Genomic DNA, 21475 nt, shown 5'->3' with positions numbered 1-21475 from the left:
TATACCTTAAACTTATTGTAAAGTGTTTTGTGAAGGTGTTGACATCTATTTGGAATTTAGGAGGTGTTGGATATGAACAATTGGTCTGTGAATAAGCTCCTGATTCTAGTGAATGTGAACCTCTTCTGACTGGTGCCATGAAATTTTTATGGTACTAGAGTTTTTATAGAATATGATAAATGGTCATTCAAGCTAGATACCAAACTTGGGGAGAATATGTTGAAGGCAAATAGGTTTTTCTACTAAGATAGAGTTGTACCATTCCCATTAGGTTGATAACCTAAAATGGAAACCTAATGGGGGGCAATGTTGAAAACACGCAAGGGAGTCAAAGGCTACAAGCTTAAGAAAAACATCCAAAGTAGGTTTCAAGTAGATAAAGTCATTGCAAACCAAATGTGACTCATACAACTAACTTATGAAAAGAACAAAGAAGAACAAGAACAACTAGCTTAGATAAAGTAGATAAAGTTATTTCATCTCCCTGATTGGGTTGCTCTTCTTCCATTGGCGTTGTCCCTTCCTTTTCCAGAAAATTGGCTTTAAAGGCTCTTGTATTTGGGTTAGCTAATTCCCTATCAGCGCCATTTTTAATAGGTTTACCAATACTCAGTGGTTCATACCGTCCTCTTAGGAGTTGGACCATCTCAACCATGGTGCACCTCATATTAAATTGAAACCAATGCACCTCATATTAGTTTGAAACCTTTGCCCCCTATCGGTAGCTGATGGGGATAGAATACCATTTGTTGTACATATAAATGAGGTGTGCTTTACATCTAGATAATAATCAATTTTATTTTTTTTAAATAAATAGCCATCGGAATTACGACGACAACTAAACTTTGCACCGATGATGAAATCATTGGACCAACAACATTCTCATCGGTACAAAGTTTCTGGTTGCCGTCGCAATTTCGATGCCAACTAAACAAACATCCGACAAGGATGTTGTATGTCTGATGGCACTTCCTTGTCAGATGGGCATCGATGCATATTACTAGACCAACAACCAAAGCGTCAGACCAACAACATTCTCATCAGTGCAAAGTTTTTGGGTGTCGTCGAAATTCCAACACCAACTAAACAAACATCCAATGAGGATGTTGTATGTCCGATGACATTTTTTACCAAAAGAGCGATCATGGTTGTCATCAGCAGAGTTCATGGTGTCATCGTAATTCTGACGTTCAATGGCATCGTCGGAAAGTCTGACGACGAATTTTTGACAACTTCATTTGTCGGTAGTTCGACGAAAAGTAGTCGCAATTCTGATGATCGGTCGTCGAAAATTAGCCTCGAATGTACTAGTGCCAGTAGCATTTATGACAGTGGGAAATTAGGGTTGATGGCGATAAAAGGGAAAAAGTTAAGTTATTTCCTCACACAACGATCGAGCATTCTAAAGAGCGATTTTCGGAGCATTTCAAGAGTCCAAAGGCAATTTGTGCAAGCATCTACACTCAAAGGTGACTTCATCATCTGACAGAATCTTGAAGTATTTACCGTTTACAAAAACCCTAGTTATCTATCATGGCTTCTGCATCGAATGTGGATGCTCCTTTGGTGGTGGAAATCAAGAACTGCCCCCATCCTGAATTTAAGAAGCTTCCTTTCAAGTCTCTTTTGGATGATCTGTTGGGAGCATTTTTGAGTGTCTACCATGGTGTTCTTCATATCGAATACATTAGGGCATACATCCATTGTGACATCACGGAGCTTGGAGGTTACGAAATGTCCTACGTTTTCACTGAGAATCTGATTATCGACAATCCGTTGAAGCCCAAATTCGCCCATTTACAAAGGAAGGGTTTTACCCAATTCATGGACTTTCTGACATTTGATGAAGTTGAATGGGTCTGATATATACTTAGCCGCATTCATAGAGAATTCATTTGGTTGGACCGGCCTTACAAGATCATCGTGGAAGTTATAAAGAACATCACCTGCCTGCATAAGGTCGAAGGTCTGCCCGACCCTAGGTCAAAACTCTCCAACACCGAACTCTGCAAACTCACTAGCACCACTTTCAATGGTCGATCAATGAGAGCTGATGATATCATAGATATTAATGTGAGATTTGTTGTAATGGTAATCAAATACAAAGTCTATCAGTCAAACCGACTGAACTCTGTCTCTAGTAATAACATTCTTATTGCTCATGAAATGGTGAAGGAGGATGCATACTATGACCTGTGTAGTGTGATGCTGAAGGAGTTAATGATAAACCTTCAGAAAATAAAACAAGACAAGAAAAACACTTTCCAATATGGGTCTTTTGTTATATATTTGGCATTTTTACTTTTTGAATATAGTTCCCGGTTATGGTAAAACACAGTGGGATTTTGATAGACTGGTAGCCACCTAGATAGCAAAATTTTTGGATAGCCAAGGTGATAAGAAACAAAAGGCTAATTTATGGGCATTTTTCAAAACTCTCCAGGAAGAAATGAAAAATAGGACTAGGATTCCTAAATCAATTGTAGAAAAATATAAAGACACTATTTGTTCTATGGTAAATAAAGATGTGTGCATGATGGAGGCAATCCAACCTAGAATAGTCTAGATCATTCCTATGGGCTATGAAGTGGACAAGGCCACATTTGATGTTTATGCACAACACTTACTACAAGCTCGAGTTGATGAAAAGGAAGAAAAATTCGGCACAACCTAGAAAAAGGGATTAAAAGTTCACCAAGAACAAGTTGCACCAACAATAAGAAGAAAAATGACCAAGGTTGCAGCTACAACTTTAATAAGTGAAGGTCGTGAAAGGGTAGAAATTGAGAAAAAGGTTAAAATCCTTGAATCCCAAAGAAAGGAAGAGGTGAAATAGAAGAGAAAGGAAGAAAGGGAAGCAAGGAAGGAAACTCAGGCCACTCCCAATGTGGTCCTGGTTTCTACAGAATCATCCAAACAACTGGAAGCACCATCTGGTGAGCCTGCCAATCCTAAGCCAAAAGAATCAGTGAAAAGAAAACAAAAAGCGGCTAGGCAGTATATGACTGTTTCTTCCTAGGAGACCAAATGAAATGAGAAAATCAAGCAAGCGCCAAAGAAGAAAGGTGTTTTTGTAAGGGTTGTGAGGGAGAAGAAGGAAGAGAAAAAGAAAGAATCAGCTAAGGAGCCTCCCCAGAAAATACCCAAAATCACCATTGTACATAAACAGAAGCCAAAGTCTGATGAGCAATCTAAACTAGAAGCAAAGAGGAGTACCGATAAGAAGAAATTAGATGCGCAAGATATTATTGATCAGATTATTAATGAAGGCAATTTAGATAAAATTTCTACATTCTTTGATGATTATGATGATATAGATAAGAGGCAGTTAGAGGAAGCTATTGTTTTATATCTTGATTCTTTCAGTAGGACATTGATTGAGTTAGAGAAAATTTTGCCTAAGGAATTGTATGATAGATTAGAGGTCAGAAAATTACATGCTCAAACTCTGGACCGACAAATAAAAGAGACAGAATTAGTTAATCTCTATCCATCAATAACCCCACCAAAGATAACAAATTTAATCAATAAAACAGGTTCTACAGAATTCAATCCCAAACACCGGATAAATAACTTGATGTTAGAAAAATTTGAGGAGATCTGGAAAGAAATAATTGATATTTGGGTCAGAATTCTTTTAAGTCTAGGATATGAGTTGAGCCCTAGTTTTGTACAATCTCAAGATATTCAATTACCAGGGGACAGGGAACCAGTGAAAATAGATGAACAAAATGTAAATATAGATCCATTGATTAGCACTCCACCAGTTACTACAAAGGCTAATATTGTAAAGGATAAAAAATGCAGGTAATAAAGTTTCTAAGGATGCACCAGAACAGAATAAGGTACCAAGTGGCGAAGCCACTGGTACACAAGAAATGAAGGTTATAGAGGATAAATCTCTGACAGACAAAGGCAAGGAAACTGTGTCAGATTTCCCCTCCAACTTGGCAATTGACACATCATCCATCGCAAAAGGAAATATGCCACAATTTTCCATCAGTTTTGACAAGCCATATCACATGATGTCTCCGACAGATAAAATTTTGGCTACTACAACACTCCAAGCTCAAGCCACTTAGGAATTGGCCCAGGAGGAATCAAAGGATAAGGAATTAATTCATAATATTTTGAAGTTTTGAACTGGTTAGTACCTAATTTCCAGGCATAGGAGAGAAAAAGCTCATCCGGTAAATTGAAGGAGATTACTGATTTTATTCCTAAACAATATGATTCTTTGGTTAAGATTTCAACAATTGAGGCTAAGAACAAATTTTTAGAAGCCCGAAAGAAAACATTCTTGCAAATGATTGCATCGGAGAACGGTAAACTTCAAACATGCCTATAGTCCATTGATGCAACATTGACTAAAGGAGGAAGGGTTTATAAGTCTTGTCCAGATTTTTCCAATCTTACTGCTTACTTAGACAAACAAATTTCAGACTGTAAAGATAATTTGATTCAAATTTCTCACAACCCGATAGTGAACCTAACAAGTTCTTTAGATGGTCCAATTTTGGTGGTCTTGGATCAAATTTTGAGGTTAGAGAAGGAAAGGGACAACATAATAAAGCGAGCAACTGAGCGCTGGAATTTCATAGGTCTCCAACCTGATAATTTGTTTTTTCATAAGATTGTGTGTATATACAAAATGCAAAAGGACAATCCCACAGAATCTGAGGCTATTGAATACTATGCCAGTCTCTTGAATGGATTCACCTCCATTCTTGATTCTCTTAAGCAGGATTGAGACACATACTTCTCATTTTTGAAGACTATGTATGCTGACATTTTGAAACTTGAAGAATATATATATATATATATCTGTGTGTGTGTGTGTGTGTGTACAACATTCTTGGTGGGCACCCCGATTTGTCATTGATAGACCTCATCCGAGATAGACCTCTTTGAGAAGAAATTAGGTTTTAGAAAACTGAAGCATTCCCCAGCCCTTAGGGCTTCAAGAGGCTTGGCAATCATCTGGGATCTAAGATTTTCCTTGTTTTCACCATCAGAGATAAAACAAAATTGGATAGGTGGAAAGGTAACCTGCTATAATAATAAGTTAAGTTTTAACCTGATCAATGTCTATGGTCCTATTCAGAATAGGGATAAAGCTCAAGTCTGGATGGAACTTGAGACTTTCTTGAGAAGCAATCTAAATGAGATATGTATTATTGGAGGAGATTTCAACACCATCATTAAGGCATCAGACAAAAGAGGAGGTAGTAACAAGCTACCTAACGCGGCTTTGGACTTCAATGATTGGATCAATAGGAATTCCCTGTTGGAAACTTAGATAGCAGGGAACACCTTTGCTTGGAACAATAGAAGGAAAGGCTTTAGAAATATTGTAGAAAAGCTTGATAGATTTTTCATCCATGGGGGGCTTAAGGAGTTCAATTACACAATGGAAGCGAAGATCCTTCCTTTATCCGGCTCTGACCATTACCCACTCCAACTTAACATTTGACAGAACAAGGACCTAGAAATTACCCGTTCAAATTCAAAAGCATGTGGTTTAAGGATGATAACATCATCAACCTGATTGAACAATGGTGGAGTGAATCAGTATTCTCCGGCTCAAACATGTATATTGTTACAAACAAATTGAAGTTAATCAAAAGGAGGCTCTTGGAGTGGAATAGGGAGCACTTCGGTAACATCTTTGACAAGAAAATTTTAGTAGAAATGGACCTCAAGGATGTTAATAAGGAGGTTTTGGATCGGGGGATGGACGAACCTCTCTTCCTTAAAGAAAAAATATTACTATCAGAGTATGAAAAGATTCTAGCTAAAGAAGAAATCTTCTGGAGACAAAAATCCAGGGAAACTTGGCTGAAAGATGGATATCGCAACACAAAGTTTTTTCATAACAGTACCAAGCAGAAAAGATGGGTAAACTGAATCTCTAACATTAAGAACTGCCAAGGAGTTAATCTGGTAGACCCGTTAGAGGTGGCAACGTAAGCTGTTAGGTTCTTTGAAGGCATCCTAAACAACATTGCTGGCTCCAACCTTAGGGGCCAACATAATATAATTAGAAATATTCCAAAACTCATTAATGTAGAACACAACAGATGTCTGCTTGAGAAATTTTCAAAGGAGGAGGTCAAATCTACCTTCATGAAAATGAATCCAGATAAGGCTCCGGGCCCAGATGGCTTCCCTACTAGCTTCTTCCAAAAATGCTAGGGATTTATGGGTCTGGAGATAACAGAGGCCTTAGAGGGTGTTAGAAACTCAGGTAAGATACTAAAGGAGATCAACGATACTTTCTTAGTGTTGATTCCAAAAAAAGAGAAATCAAATAGCTTTAATTATTACAGGCCCATAGCCCTATGTAACACCCTTTATAAACTACTAACCAAAACTTTAGCATCTAGACTTCAAAAACTTCTCCCTATCATCATTAGCGAAGAACAAATAGGCTTTGTGCCTGATAGATCAATCTATGATGGGGTAATAATAGCTCAGGAAGCTATTCATTCGGTCCAGTTTAATGGAGCACCAAGCATGCTGGTCAAATTAGATATCAACAAAGCTTATGACAAAGTTGACTGGAGATTTTTGTGCAAATGTTTGGAAGCATTTGGCTTTACCAAATCTTGGATCAACCTTATTTTTGAATGTGTATCCACCCCCAAATTCTCTATCATGGTCAATGGCACACTTGAAGGTTTTTTTAGCAGCTCTAGGGGTCTAAGGCAGGGAGACCCTATGTCTCCTTGCCTCTTCATCATTATGGCAGAGGCTCTAGGGAGGTATATCTCAAAGGCTAGAGAGGAGGGTGGGATCATAGGTATACCCATCACCAATGGTCTAACCCCCATCACCCACTAGCAATTTGTAGATGATACAATGCTTTTGGGGTGAGGCGACATTAGGGAAGCAAGGGCCTTCAAAGGTATCCTCAAATCCTACATGGAAGCATCGGGTCAAGAGATCAATTTGGAGAAGTCGGCTATGTTTATGTTCAACATAGATTCCGCATCCGAGGAAGAGATATGCAGGGTCTTGGAGATCAATCCTGGTCTCCTCCCTTGCAAATATTTAAGCATCCCTCTGGATAAAGGAAGTAGGACATCAAAGTCTTGGGACCACATGGTGGATAAAATCAAGATGAAGATTAACACTTGGAAAGGGAGATGGTTGTCTTCCACAGGCAGGGCAACCTTGGTCAAATCAGTTTTGGCAGCAATGCCCATTTTCCAACTTTCTTGTCACAATTTATCATCAAAAAAAAGGGATGAGCTAAATAAACACCTTAGGACGTTCTTTTGGAAAGGTGCCAGTGAAAATAAGAAATTATCACTCCTATCTTGGGATAAGATTTGCAGACCAAAACAAGAAGGAGGTGCCGACATTAAAAATTTTCATGACCAAAGCAGGGCCCTTGGGGCAAAGTTAGTATGGAGAATGTTAAGACATCCCCATTTAAAATGGGCAAGAATATTGTACCATAAATATCTTAATGAAGATAACCCTATCCAAATATTTAGAGAAAACAACCCACCTAGAGGCTCTCGCATATGGAACTTTATGCTGGGGTGTAGAAATATTATCTCAGATAAACTCACTTGGAACCTAGGCTCTGGGGAAAATCTATGACTTTGGGCTTACAAGACCACTCCTAGAATCAAATAGAGGGAAATTGTTAGGGAACTACATCTCCCCCTCAAAGGAGGGGGCGGGGTGGCAATGGATTGACAGAGAAAATAGGATATCCTGTAAGGGATAAAGTCAAACTAATGGCAATTCTAAGAGAAAGAAACATCTCCTTTAGTCTTAACAAGGATAGGCTTGTGTGGGATGGCTCCATTAATGGGGAATATAACTCTAAGGATGGGTATTCTCACATCACTAAAGCCCACCTTAGGCCCAAGACAGAGTTGCCTCTGAAACTCTAATGGTACAGATATTGCCTACCCAAGGCTAGAGTCTTCACATGGCTTGCTCTCCAAAATAAGCTCTTGACCGCAGATAAATTCAGGAGGATGGGGTATGAGGGACCTAGTAGATGCCCTCTCTGTGAAAAGAATGAAGAAGACACAAACCATCTCCTCCTCAATTGCACCTATGCAAACCAATGATGGGTTTGGTTTACCAAGAAACTAGGCTAGTCCTCTACCTTTCCCCAAACTATTTTAGGGATGCTCAAAGCTTGGCCTATCCTAAGATGAGGATATCTATTTTAAGGCCTTTGGGTTTCTCTTCCATCTTCCATAATTTGGGAATTGTGGAAGGAGAGAAATAGACGTCTCTTCAAAAATGAAAAATTAGAGGTGAATCAGGTAATCAATAAAATTGAGGCTGCTATTATTGAACTCATCAACAGTCAGGTCAACTTTGGTCTGAAGAAGAATGCCACAGTATCTTATTGGGATGAGAAGATGAAGGGATTATGGGAGGGACTATCTATCTATCCCTTTGTTGGGGATGGCCCTGAAGGAAATCTAAGGAAAAGAGTTGAACGTATATGGCAACCTCTAGGTGAGGGTTGGCTGAGGTTAAACTTTGATGGGGCTTCTCGTGGCAATCCAGGGGTGGTAGGGATATGATGCTCTATCCATAACTGGGAAGGCAAGGAAATTGCCCTCAGAGCATACCCTATAGGTAACAAAACTAATAATTGGGTAGAATTGGTGGCCCTGCTGGTAGGCCTGGATCTTTGCAAAAAGATGGGAGTGAAGAATTTGGATATTGAAGGGGACTCAACAATTATTATCAACGCTCTAAGAAAAGGTAGTATGCCCAATTGGAGACTCAACTCCCTACTGACACGGGCCATTGAGTTATGTAGAGGGTTTGAGATATTTATGATCAATCACATCTATAGGGAAGGCAACAAAAGAGCGGATGAGTTAGCTAACTTGGGAACGGATGGCATTCACCTCCCCTGAGTCTATATCTTAAGTTCTCTCTCAAATGTCTGACAACATAACAGGTAAACAAGGTAATAGGAGAACAATCGAGCATGCTTACCTAGGAGCAGCTAGCGAGGAGGTCATATTCCTTGGCAATGCCGTCATATATATTCATATATATACTCACTGTCATACATATATATAAATATATATCTATATATATCCTTATTTATATACATGTATATATATATTATATATATAAATCTATATATGTTCTTATATATATATATAGTGTCTCTCATATACGTTCATAATGTCACACATAGGTATTCATCCAATTACATATATATGCATATATATGTTGATAATCATAGGTGGCATATTTATATTCAGTCATACCCACAAACATATACAGGCATAGGCATTTATATACACATATAAGAGTATATAATCCACACACACACACACACACACATATATATATGTATGTATGTATGTACATATATATATATATATGTATGTATGTACATATATATATATATATATATATATATATGTATATACATATATATACATACATATATACATATGTATATACATATATACATACATACATATGTACATATATACATACATACATATATACATATGTATATACATATGTATATACATATATATACATACATATGTATACATATACATATATATACATATATACATATACATATATGTATATATGTATATATGTACATATATGTATATATGTATATATATATATATATCTGTATATGTATATATATATATATATGTATACATATATACATATATATATGTATACATATATACATATATATATATATACATATACATACACATATATATATATACATATACATACACATATATATATATATACATATATATATGTATATATATATACATATATATATATATTTATATATGTATATGTATATATATATGTATATATATAATAGTCAAACGGATATACCTATTTTTGATATATAGTATCACAGGATATATAAGATTTTAGGACTAGTAGGATGCAATAGTATATAGGAATATGCATATGTATATAGACATGCATTCATATATCATTACAATTGAAATATGTATACATGGATATATAGGTATTAATACTCATATATACATTGTATACTAATAGGAATAAAATATTATTTATCCCTTTAGAGCTCGCCATATCTTCCTCTCTAAGCCTTCTAGGCTTAGTATAGCCTTTTTAGCTTAAGCTTTGGCTGTTTAGAGAGATTTGCCTCTCTTTTTCGGATGTCCTTCGTCAACATTTCCTCCTCGATCAGTATCAAGGTGACGGTACTCTAGTAATGATGAGGTGACACTCCCTCTGCGATTTGAAAGCATAAGTACCCTTCGCTTGTAGGCTTTAAGGTGGCAGTAATTATTTCTTAGATCCTTGAAGATCGCTCCACTTGCATCCTGACCCTCTGATTTTGATCATTTATCTGCATTCTGCTACGACTAGATGAGTTGTTTTTCACAAAGCATTAATACTCCAGCTATATTTAGACTGTTTGGTTGATGTCCCAATTTATCTTCCACTTAGCTCAGATGGATACTCCACTAAGACTTCTTGGGCTGAAACGACAGATGGCCTTTGTAGGGAAATCAAAGAGGAAAGAATGAGGGGCATTCTAGTCCACCAGAATCCCCTGGTTACTGGTGTTGTTATGAAAACCCTAGGGAAGGATTATATCTTAAACGAGGACCAGACTAGAGCTAATCCTGACATCGCATCGATATTCTTAGAAATAGCTATGCATCTTGAGAAAGACAGAAATGTAGTGGTGAAGCTGTGCAAAAATGTCTTCAAAAAGGAAATTTTGGGCGAACTAGAGAGGGTGGTGGTCAACATTGATGAAGAGCTTACTGCTCCAAAGCCCTAGGGCTACGATGTCCTTATTAGGATGAATAAACCGGTGCCTCGGTTCCCTATCCTAGTTATAGAGGATCTTCTAGCCTTTGAAGCTTACAGCCCTATCAGAAGCAGGAATTTTTTCTTCCTCTCTTGGCTCCTGCAGGTTAAAAAGCCTTCGCGGGACAAATGGTTGATCAATTACCTTGAAGCTGAGAACATCACAGTTATCCCAAACGATATGCCAATCCCTCCCTCTCTTGCCGATCCCTCTTCAACAAATCCAGAATGCTCGGGAACCAGGGGCCCTCATAAGCAGGGAAGGAGAGGATGAGGCTCCTTCCGAAGGGGGAGCTTTCTGTTGTTTTTTGGCTCCTTTCTGGCTATCAGGGCCACGAGCATGAAATTATTGGACCGTTAATAAGGGGTTTTGTCTCGGGTTCTTCCTTTCGTCACCTTTAAAATCTCAAAAGTTTTGCTTTCGTATGTCTCATACTTATATTTTAAAAGACTCATGGATGCTTAATCTATATATTATCTATCCTTAGTTATGTTTTTTCTCTATTTAGTTCATTGATTTTTGCTTATGGGTTTAGCTGGTTTTACTGGTCATTTGAGCTTCTTTTCCACTCTCTTAATTTATGGTCAAATTGGCTCCAGCAAGATATATATAAATATACATATATATAGATACATATGTTTATATATATATATATATATATAGAGAGAGAGAGAGAGAGAGAGAGAGAGAGTTATCTTCCTATATTTGTACTTCTATTTGCAGAATACTACCCTTTAGCATAGATGGTATTCCTTCTAATGGGAAGATTTTCAAATTCCTAAAGCATTCTAACGAAAGAGTTTTCATCATGACACTCTTTTACCTCTTGGCTATATATATATATATATATATATATATATATATATATATATATATATATATATATATATATATATATATATATATATATATATATATATATATATATATATATATATATATTCACATACAGATATATGCATATATAGATATATATTCTCATAATTGCATACATTTATGAAGAGATTCACACACACACACACATATATATGTATATATAGATACATATGTATACATACATATGTATATATATATATATATATATATATATATATATATATATATATATATATATATATGTATATATACATATATATGTATATATATATATATATGTATATATACATATATATGCATATATATATATATATATGTATGTATATATATATATATATATATGTATATATATATATGTATATATATATGTATGTATATATATATATATATGTATACATATGTATGTATATATATGTATGTATATATATACATACATATATACATACATATGTATATATATATATGTATGTATGTATACACATACATATATACATACATATGTATATATATATATATATATGTATATATATATACACATACATATATATACATACATATATATATATACATATGTATATATATATATATATATATACATATGTATATATATATATATATATACATATGTATATATATATATATATATATATACATATGTATATATATATATATATGGTCATTTTCATGTAAAAACTAGCTGCGGGACTTATGATAGAAAGGTTTTTCAATTTAAGATATCTATATATATATATATATATATATATATGGTCATTTTCATGTAAAAAGTAGCTGCGGGACTTATGATAGAAAGGTTTTTCAATATAAGATATATATATATATATATATATATATATATATATATATATATATATATATATATATATATATGGTCATTTTCATGTAAAAGTAGCTGCGGGACTTATGATAGAAAGGTTTTTCAATTTAAGATGGATGACTGCTATGATGTCTGGCAGGTTTCTCTATTCAAATCCCTTTTAGTGTTTTATATGGAGAGGGTTGTTTGGAAATAAACACCTGACTAGTCTTCTCAATAGTTTGTCTCTGTTTGTACATCCTTCAATATTGGAGGTGAAGATTGTGCTCTCATTTCTTAAGCTTTTCAGCGGATGATTTGGTATAGGCTGGGCATTATGGATAGGGATATTTTGTTTCGGCTAACTATTTCTGCAGTATTATGCTGTATGGCAGGATTAAGAGTTCTGGCAGGTATTTTCTTGACAGACTATGGTTACGATACCTGCTGAGAAATTTTGTTAGAAAGTTATGTTTCAAGCTATTATCTCTTTTTTGAGTTTGTAATTATTGTAATCATTCTAACATTGAGCTGGGATGAAAGATGTAATGAGGTTCTTATGCAGAACAGGGGAATGGCCAGATCCATATTGGGTAAATGAGAATTCAGGTAAAGATTTGTGCTGACAATAACGATCAAGATTATCATTTTCAGGGCAGGGGCGAAACACAACACTAAGGAAAAATGTGGATGTTCCTTAAAATATTCTTTTAAGTAGATTCACTTGGATATGCATTATCCAGGGATTCATGTATCATGTTCCTTATTTGTAGCTATCTCTAGCATTAATTTTTGATCCATTAATGGATCTGGGCCAGACCATAGGTTTTCTTCCCTCCATTCTTTCCTACCGGTGCCCACACTGAATGGAGTTGAAATTATCTTTTTATTAATAAAAACTCTCTGGCTTCGGCCTTTTATCAATAAAAAAAAAAATTATATATGTTAAGTTATAATTATATACATTTTCAGTTAGTTTATAATTATAATTATAGTTAATTAGATTATGTTTAATTACTTTAAGAAAGATTTAATTTTATAATTTTGAGTTAAAATTAAGTTAGAATTAGAATTAGAAGTGATATTATATAAATTATGTATATTAAATATAACTATTTAATTTTAAGTTTTCAATATATATAAAATATTTTTTGTAAGATCAATTATTATTTATAAATTTAAAATAATTATAAAATATCTATAAATATTTCAATCAATTATAATATTAATGTGATCCTAATTAATAATTATTTTAAATAATATAATTATTTCAAATATTTTAATTAAATAATTTTACATTAAGCTTAGGCAATTATAATTAATAATTTTAACCTTATAAAAATGTGAATAATCATCACCAACATCTCTAATTGTAAACTCACGTATTGACAAAATGAATACAACAAGTGATGATGCACATGAAGAAAATTATACTTATAGTCAAATTTATGTTTGACAAAAGCAATAACGAAACTTGATATTTATGTTTCCATTGGATCACATCAATATCTACAAAATAAATGATATGAAACCTATACATATAATTTTACGTTTTATAATAAATATAAAATTGTTAGCTTATAAATATAAGAATAAATTAATTAATTAGAATTAGAATTAGAAATAATATTATATAGATGATTTTTATTATATAATTATTTAATTTTAGGGTTTCAATAAATATTAAATATTTTTCTAAGTTATCAATTGCGATTTCTAAATTTAAAACAATTTAATATTTTAATCAAATCTACTATGATTGTAATCCTAATTAAAATTATTTTAAATTATAGTTATTTCAAATATTTCAATTAAATAATTTTCCATTTAGGTTAGGCAATTATAATTAATAATTTTAGGGTTAGAAAATACTGTGAACAACCATCACCAACATTATAATTGTAAACTCATATATTGATGAAATGAATGGAACAAGTGGTAATGCACATGAAGAAAATATTATTTGACATAAGCAACACTCTATTGGTAGTAACAAAACCTAGCATTAATGTTTATCTCTCTCTCTATCTCCCTATTTTTATCTCTCTCTACCCCTCTCTATCTCTCTATCTTTTGTCTATGACTTTCTCTCTTGCTCAATCTTCATGATCTCTACCTTTATCTTCCTCACTCCTCTATCTCTATGCATGTATCCCTCTCGCTATCCATCCATCCATCTCTCTCTCTCTCTCTCTCTCTCTCTCTCTCTCTCTCTCTCTCTCTCTCTCTCTCTCTCTCTCTCTCTCTCTCTCTCTCTCTCTCTCTCTCTCTCTCTCTCTCCCTATAGATCATAGGTTTTGTTTCATTCATTCCTGGATTCCTGTTAGTGTATGTATAATTGTTTTGAAGCTATCAAAGCTAACACTTCTCCATTGAGACCTTTGTTGTACTTACAACATTATTTGATAATGGCCTAGAAAGTGACCTTAAGTGTTACATAAATGTATACAAAAATTTTATTTTTTTTCCCTAATTAACCTTCCAAACCCGTTCGGCATACCCATTGCACACCAAGGTGAAATTGTTGGTTTAATACATGTATAAGAAACAATGTGTTTCTATAGTCTATGATTGCAATTTATAGCATTTATTGGTAGGCTAGGAACCACAAACATGATACATTGGAAGTAAGTGCACGGTAGAAAATAACATCATGTGATATCTCCCTATGCATGTGTATATGTGCATGGATGCATAGAGATAGATGTGTCCCACTTCCTTAAGATAGTCCTTGCTTCTGTTGTAGAAGCTACCACATGATGTTATATATAAATGAGCCACACAATGATAGAAGAGATATAGCATATATGAATAGAGTAGAGAGGAGAGAGAGAAGCCACCTAAGCATATGTGATGCATATATCTATGCTTATGGTGAAGAATCTATATTATGTAAAAAATATTTGAGTATACCTATGATATTATGTTTATGAATGCATATAATTATCTAAATCCTCATTTTATGCATAGATAATTTGCTGCACTATTTCTAGTTTCTTCTTATTGCACTACCACGAGGTTAACTTCTTTGACATACTTAATATAAACCTTGGATGGTCTACATTTTATTGTAGTATTGTTTTTCGATTTAATTTAGTAATTTTTTTTGTTTGGTAAGAAGAGAGAGGTCCCTAAACTTATTTTAGTAAATTGAATTCTTTTTACAAAATTTTCAAAGTTCTTAGAAGGTGGTCCTCTATAGCCAGCATCTAAAGATCTGTTTCTAAGTATATTGATAATATTGTTTCTACATCCAAGGTTCTATATAAAACCATGATAATAGTACTCATAAAATCTATATAATATTCAATTACATGAAGCTAAATGCTCTAGATAACATTTCTCATGCTAAGTTAGGGTTGATCATTGAAAGTATTATGTTAGAGAATAGGAGTGATATGCTCTTCAAGAAAGTCATCACCTCTCTCAATCACTATCACTAGATCTCTACTCTTATATCCCAAAACAACATGTAGATTATATGCTTCTCATTAATGTTTTTCCCAACTCTACAATAGATTCCATAAACACCACACCTTTAAATTTTGTTCCAACCACCAACAAAATATTTTATTCAAATTGCTAGTATATGGATACCATATCACCTAACCCTAGTCTATATTGATCATGTAAAAAATATTTCTCAAATTCTCACCAATTCCTTTATGGAGTAGGTGAGCCTAAGGACATTTGATAACATGTATGAAACTACCTTCAATTTAACTCAACTTTGTATGTAAAGATCCATATAATTTGTTGTAATTATTTCCCTAATTGTGTTCATCACTTGTGAGACATCTATGTTGAAATAAATGTCAAGTCTACTACCATGAATCAACCCATGGAAGGCCATCTCTTTACTTGGGAATGAATTTTTTTTTTGGATCCCTTGTAAGTGAGAAGTAATTAGCGATTATTATGTTGAATTGAGGATATTTCCTCTTATATGATTTCCATGAGCATGTAATATCTCTTTTCTGTCATTATTTGATCTAATCTACAAAATTGGTTTAATAAATTCAAGACAATTGTGTTTTAGAGATTGATCCATGAGAGTAGCATGAGTGGTCCATCTTGTCTATTGATCATGTTGTACACATTTTCTCCCAATATTGAGAATCTTGGTTTTTGTACTTGTTCCCAAGATTTAATTTGTTGTATAATTAATTTAATTCCTTTGATTCTTTTGTTTTTCTATATCATTGATTACAACATTACCAAGGTGATTGGTAATGTTGTAATCATTATATAAAAGAAATTGGTAATGTTGTAATCTCTTTGAAAAGATGTTGAATGATTACGTCATCAAACTGATTCATGTTTAGTCAAAATTGAAGTAATATTTTTCCAATATTCTAATCATAGTACCTTTTTCTATTTTGATGCATTAATAATTATGAGTGAATCTCTTTCTATAATGATTTTATTTGTGCCTTTAAGAAATTATATTTTGGTAGTGTGAATTGTAGCAAAGAATTTATACTTATCATTCACGACCTTCATTAGTTTGTGTGAGGTTACCATAATGATATCTCTAATATGGTTTGTGATTAGGCAGCCTAATTTGAATCTTGCTAGATTTCCACAAAAAGATTCCTTGAGATTGAACTTCAAACAACCCCTTAGATTAGGTGACATTATCTTTTGATCTTGATAATTTAATTTCTAAAATTCCTATGAATTAGAGAGGAATCATTTAGGAATGGTCATTTCTTCATTGGTCCAATGTCCTAGAAAGCAAGTAATATATTAAAGTAATTTAACTTTACCAATAAAAAACAACAATATAGTCAAAATTTCAAAATATTTTTAAATAACTATTAATATTTATATTATTAAAATAATATCTCGTTTAAATATTTTATAATTACGCCGAAGGCGTCTCTTATTAGAAATGGACAAAGCTATTTTTCAAAATCAATGGCTACTATTTCACAAAAGCCCCTGCAAGACAATCTTGAAAGTGTTTGCATCGTTGATCTTTTGTCCATTGAAAAGTGTGACAGGGCAACAAAATAAATCTTTAAGATGTTTAAAAAGAAATGGCCCATTCAAATTCTGTCAACCAATGTACATGTACATTGTGATATACCTGTATTGCACTCTACGAAATGAATCCACACAATGAAGTGTAAAATGAATCACCATCATTATGGCACAAATCTATCATGGTAAATATGGCAGTTGTATTCAACGACAAGACAGATATGTTGCGTAGTTGTTTTTCTCGAAAAAAACACAATGGATTGTTCATTTAAAGAGATGTGACTTACAAAGATGGGTGCTTTAATTTGCATTCAAGGTATATGCCTGGCCGACATGGGAGCTAGAAATATCTTGTTTTCCTTACTGTTATGCTTACTAATTTCACTTGAAAATCCTGTGCATTTTCAAAGTGCCATCAAACAGGTATGTTTCATGCCCATAACACTGTCATGCTTAGTTCATCTTCCTATAAACTATTTTGTTCATTTCTAATGTAATTGCTATGCATATTGTTTCCAACTTTGCATTCTAGCTTTGCATTCTTGCTTCCAAGTTACTGCCGTTGTTTCACTTTGTCATCACACAGGTATTTTTTATGACTATTAACTAATAGGCTCTATGCTTGTTTATGACAAAATATTATCAAATTTCCTTCATATTTACTTTATTGCTTACTGTATTGCTCCAGTATTTATTTTTGAAGTTAAAAAATGTAGAAATAAATTGAATAGACCCTAGCATAGTCAATTACCAGACAACTACAACTTAGCTTGGCTTTGGTTGAAATAACCTAAAGCCTTATATGAGTATAATGTGAACTTCCAATGCCTACAATCTTGAAAATGAATTAGATAGAAAATGATAGAAAACAACAAAAACATAATTGTTTGCTATACACAACAACTTGAAAAAATAAATTCCACAACAGTGGGCCCATTCTTATTTTATGCCATCCATTTTTTTTTTCCGGTTGTGCTCATTTTAAGTCTCCACTGCTAGTACAAGATTGTGAATTCCCAACCTCCACATCCTTAATGATTATGTTGGTTTCTCCATAGCTGCCACGAAAAGAAATTTAAACAAATATCCTACAAACATCACAATTTTAAGGAGATGATCACCAAAATCTCAAATTAGAGCAGCTGGTAAACATTTCAAAATTACCTTAGCAATTAAATGGAATGAAAGTCAATTAGGGTTCTCACTTGTACACTAAAGAAGCCTATGCATTTAGATTAATTTAGAAAGATTTGCATAAAAGAGGACCATAACATGCACCAAAAAAATGAACCAAAAATCACTTAAAAAATAACCATTCCATTTACTGAAATCTTAGGTATATCTTGTATGCTACATAGCCTACACTATGTATTCATTTAGTGTTCAAACCCTATCTTTAGAAGCTGCAAATCCAAAGTAAAAATGCGTAAAAGTGCTTATAATATAAATTGTAATGAGACATCTCCAACCAAAGCAACCGTGACAACACTGCAAACTTTTATCTGTAGTATTTTATGGTCTTAAGAAACTTGGCTAGCATGCTCCTCCAAACGTGGATTCCATGCCAGTGTTTGATAAATTCTAAAGAAGTTGCCACGTTTAAAGTTTTTTCTAAATTTTTGTGAGTTTTTTCTTGTTTTTCTCCATCTAAATTTATTATATTTTAATTGCTTTTTTTTCACCTTTGTAGGACTTTAAAATTATAAAAAACTTCCTAAAGTATTTCTGATAAATTTATTTTTTGAATTATAATAATATTTATTATATGTAATAATTTTATTTATTTTTCTTTACATTTAATTTTTTTTTAAAATTTGCTATCATTTAATTTACTCAATTAAGGGTGCTTCCAAAATCATCCATTCTTATGAGATGTACCTGAAGAATACGTGATTAGTTATTTCAACTATTTACAATGTAAAAAGCCTAAGCTTGTCTTGTAACTACTTACAATGTAAACAACCTACACTTATAGACAAACTTCTATTTTGCTACCATGGAACCTACCTATATCTATCAATGTAAATTTTCAACACAATAAATAATGACTCTTTTTTTAGAATAGATGTTAATTTAATGGATTTCTTCTTACATTCAATGATTTGTCATGCATATAAAAGTAGTCCATGTTCAACATTCTTCCTTTCATTACGTTATTATGTATTCTAATTTCCTAGATTATTACTTCCTTAGACATATATTTTTAATGTGATTCTTTGAGCTTCAACCACTCTTAAATTTTACAAATTAGATAATTTATAAATGTTTATTATTGTAAGTTTGTTTCCTTCTACCAATTCATATTGGTTCATTTTAGAAAGTGTTTCTCAACCACTCTAAAATATTGCAAACTATGTACTTTATAATTGACAGTTTTACAAACTCTGTTTCATGTATGATTCATATAGGTGTATTTACAGTTATAGACAATCCCAAGTTCAACTTGTATTTAAAGTTTACATTAAATGTTGTTTTATGCTTACATCTACAAAAAATAGAAGCTATTAATTTTTTTTCTTAAACAAAAGAAATACATAAACATATGCAATATACTTAAAAGGAGACATAGTAATATTTTACTTTTAAAGAGAATTTATTCTTGCAAGATTTTCGACAAATTCACGTATGCCCATATTTTTCCAATATTGTTTTTTCACTCTTGTTTGTACACATATACACCTCCTTACTAAATTATATATCTCATTTTATTGTAGGGCTATTCTACCTTCCATCAAGTAGCTCTGATGACCCATTGGAATCTTCTTCTACAAAACATTTCATACCAAACATGGACCCTTTCCAAAGGCCGCAGCTATTCTGGCTCCAAAATAGACCTTTTGTACAGTGTGATAGTGACGTGTTAGTCAACCGCAGCCGTTTATTGCAAAATCGATGGTGTAAAACACGCGACTAACACACATGTTAGTCAATCCGTACTGTCGTTTTGGAGCCAGAATAGATGCTTCCCTTTCCAAACACTTACCATTAAAACATTAGCAATTTTATCATGTTCTCATGCTTCTATATATAACATATGTAAAGCTTTTATGAAATTTAAAAATCTTACATAATTGATAAAACAAATCCTTATATTTCAATCACAATTAATATAGAACATATTTTGAATTCCATAGTGTTTGTAATTATCTATAAAACGTTTTACATTATTCTATTTGACAAATTTGTGGTGTTTGTAACACTGTGTGAGGTGTTCAAAAGAATGGTATAAATGAGGAAGATGTGGAAGATAAGAAAATATTTTTAGGACCTACTCTTTATATGTTAATTATGAATTTGCTCGAGACATTCCAAACAAATTTCAAATGTAAACCTTATGTTCAATTCCATGATGTTTACAATTATATTGTGCATTCTCTACACTTTCTTTTGAAAACACTGTTAGTCATTGATTATATTTCCATGCTTATATAGTACAATTTCTAAGATTTCAATTTTAACTTCTTAAAAAGAAATGAACTATAGTATGTCAATTTATGAAATTGATTTTTCAACTATTCTTCTATCTCATTATGTCCACTATTATATTCCACGTACCCATTACACACCAAGATGCAATTGCTAGTAATACAAATATCCTGTATACTCTTCTTCCCTTCAAAATGTGTCAGCAATTTCCTTTCAAATCCTTCTAATGCTGTCAAAGTCTGCACATATTTTTGGTGTTGCTCTATATTCTTCTTCCTCGAAATGTCTCAGCAATTTCCCCTCAAATATTTTTAGAGCTGTCAAAAATCCGCACATATTTTCTGTGCTGCTCCATAGTTTTCTTCCCCAAAATATCTCAGCAATTTCGTCTCGAATGCTGCCAAAGTCTGTACCTTTTTAATACGATCAAAATCCGCACTTATTTTCTGTGTTGCTCCATATTCTTCTTCCCCGAAACATCTCAGCAATTTCCTCTCGAATGCTGCCAAATTCTGTACCTCTATTCTGCTCTTTCT

This window comes from Cryptomeria japonica, chromosome 3, assembly GCF_030272615.1.
Source record: "Cryptomeria japonica chromosome 3, Sugi_1.0, whole genome shotgun sequence".
Classification (NCBI taxonomy): domain Eukaryota; kingdom Viridiplantae; phylum Streptophyta; class Pinopsida; order Cupressales; family Cupressaceae; genus Cryptomeria; species Cryptomeria japonica.
The sequence above is the reverse complement of the archived record's forward strand: the minus strand, read 5'-3'. Positions refer to the sequence as shown.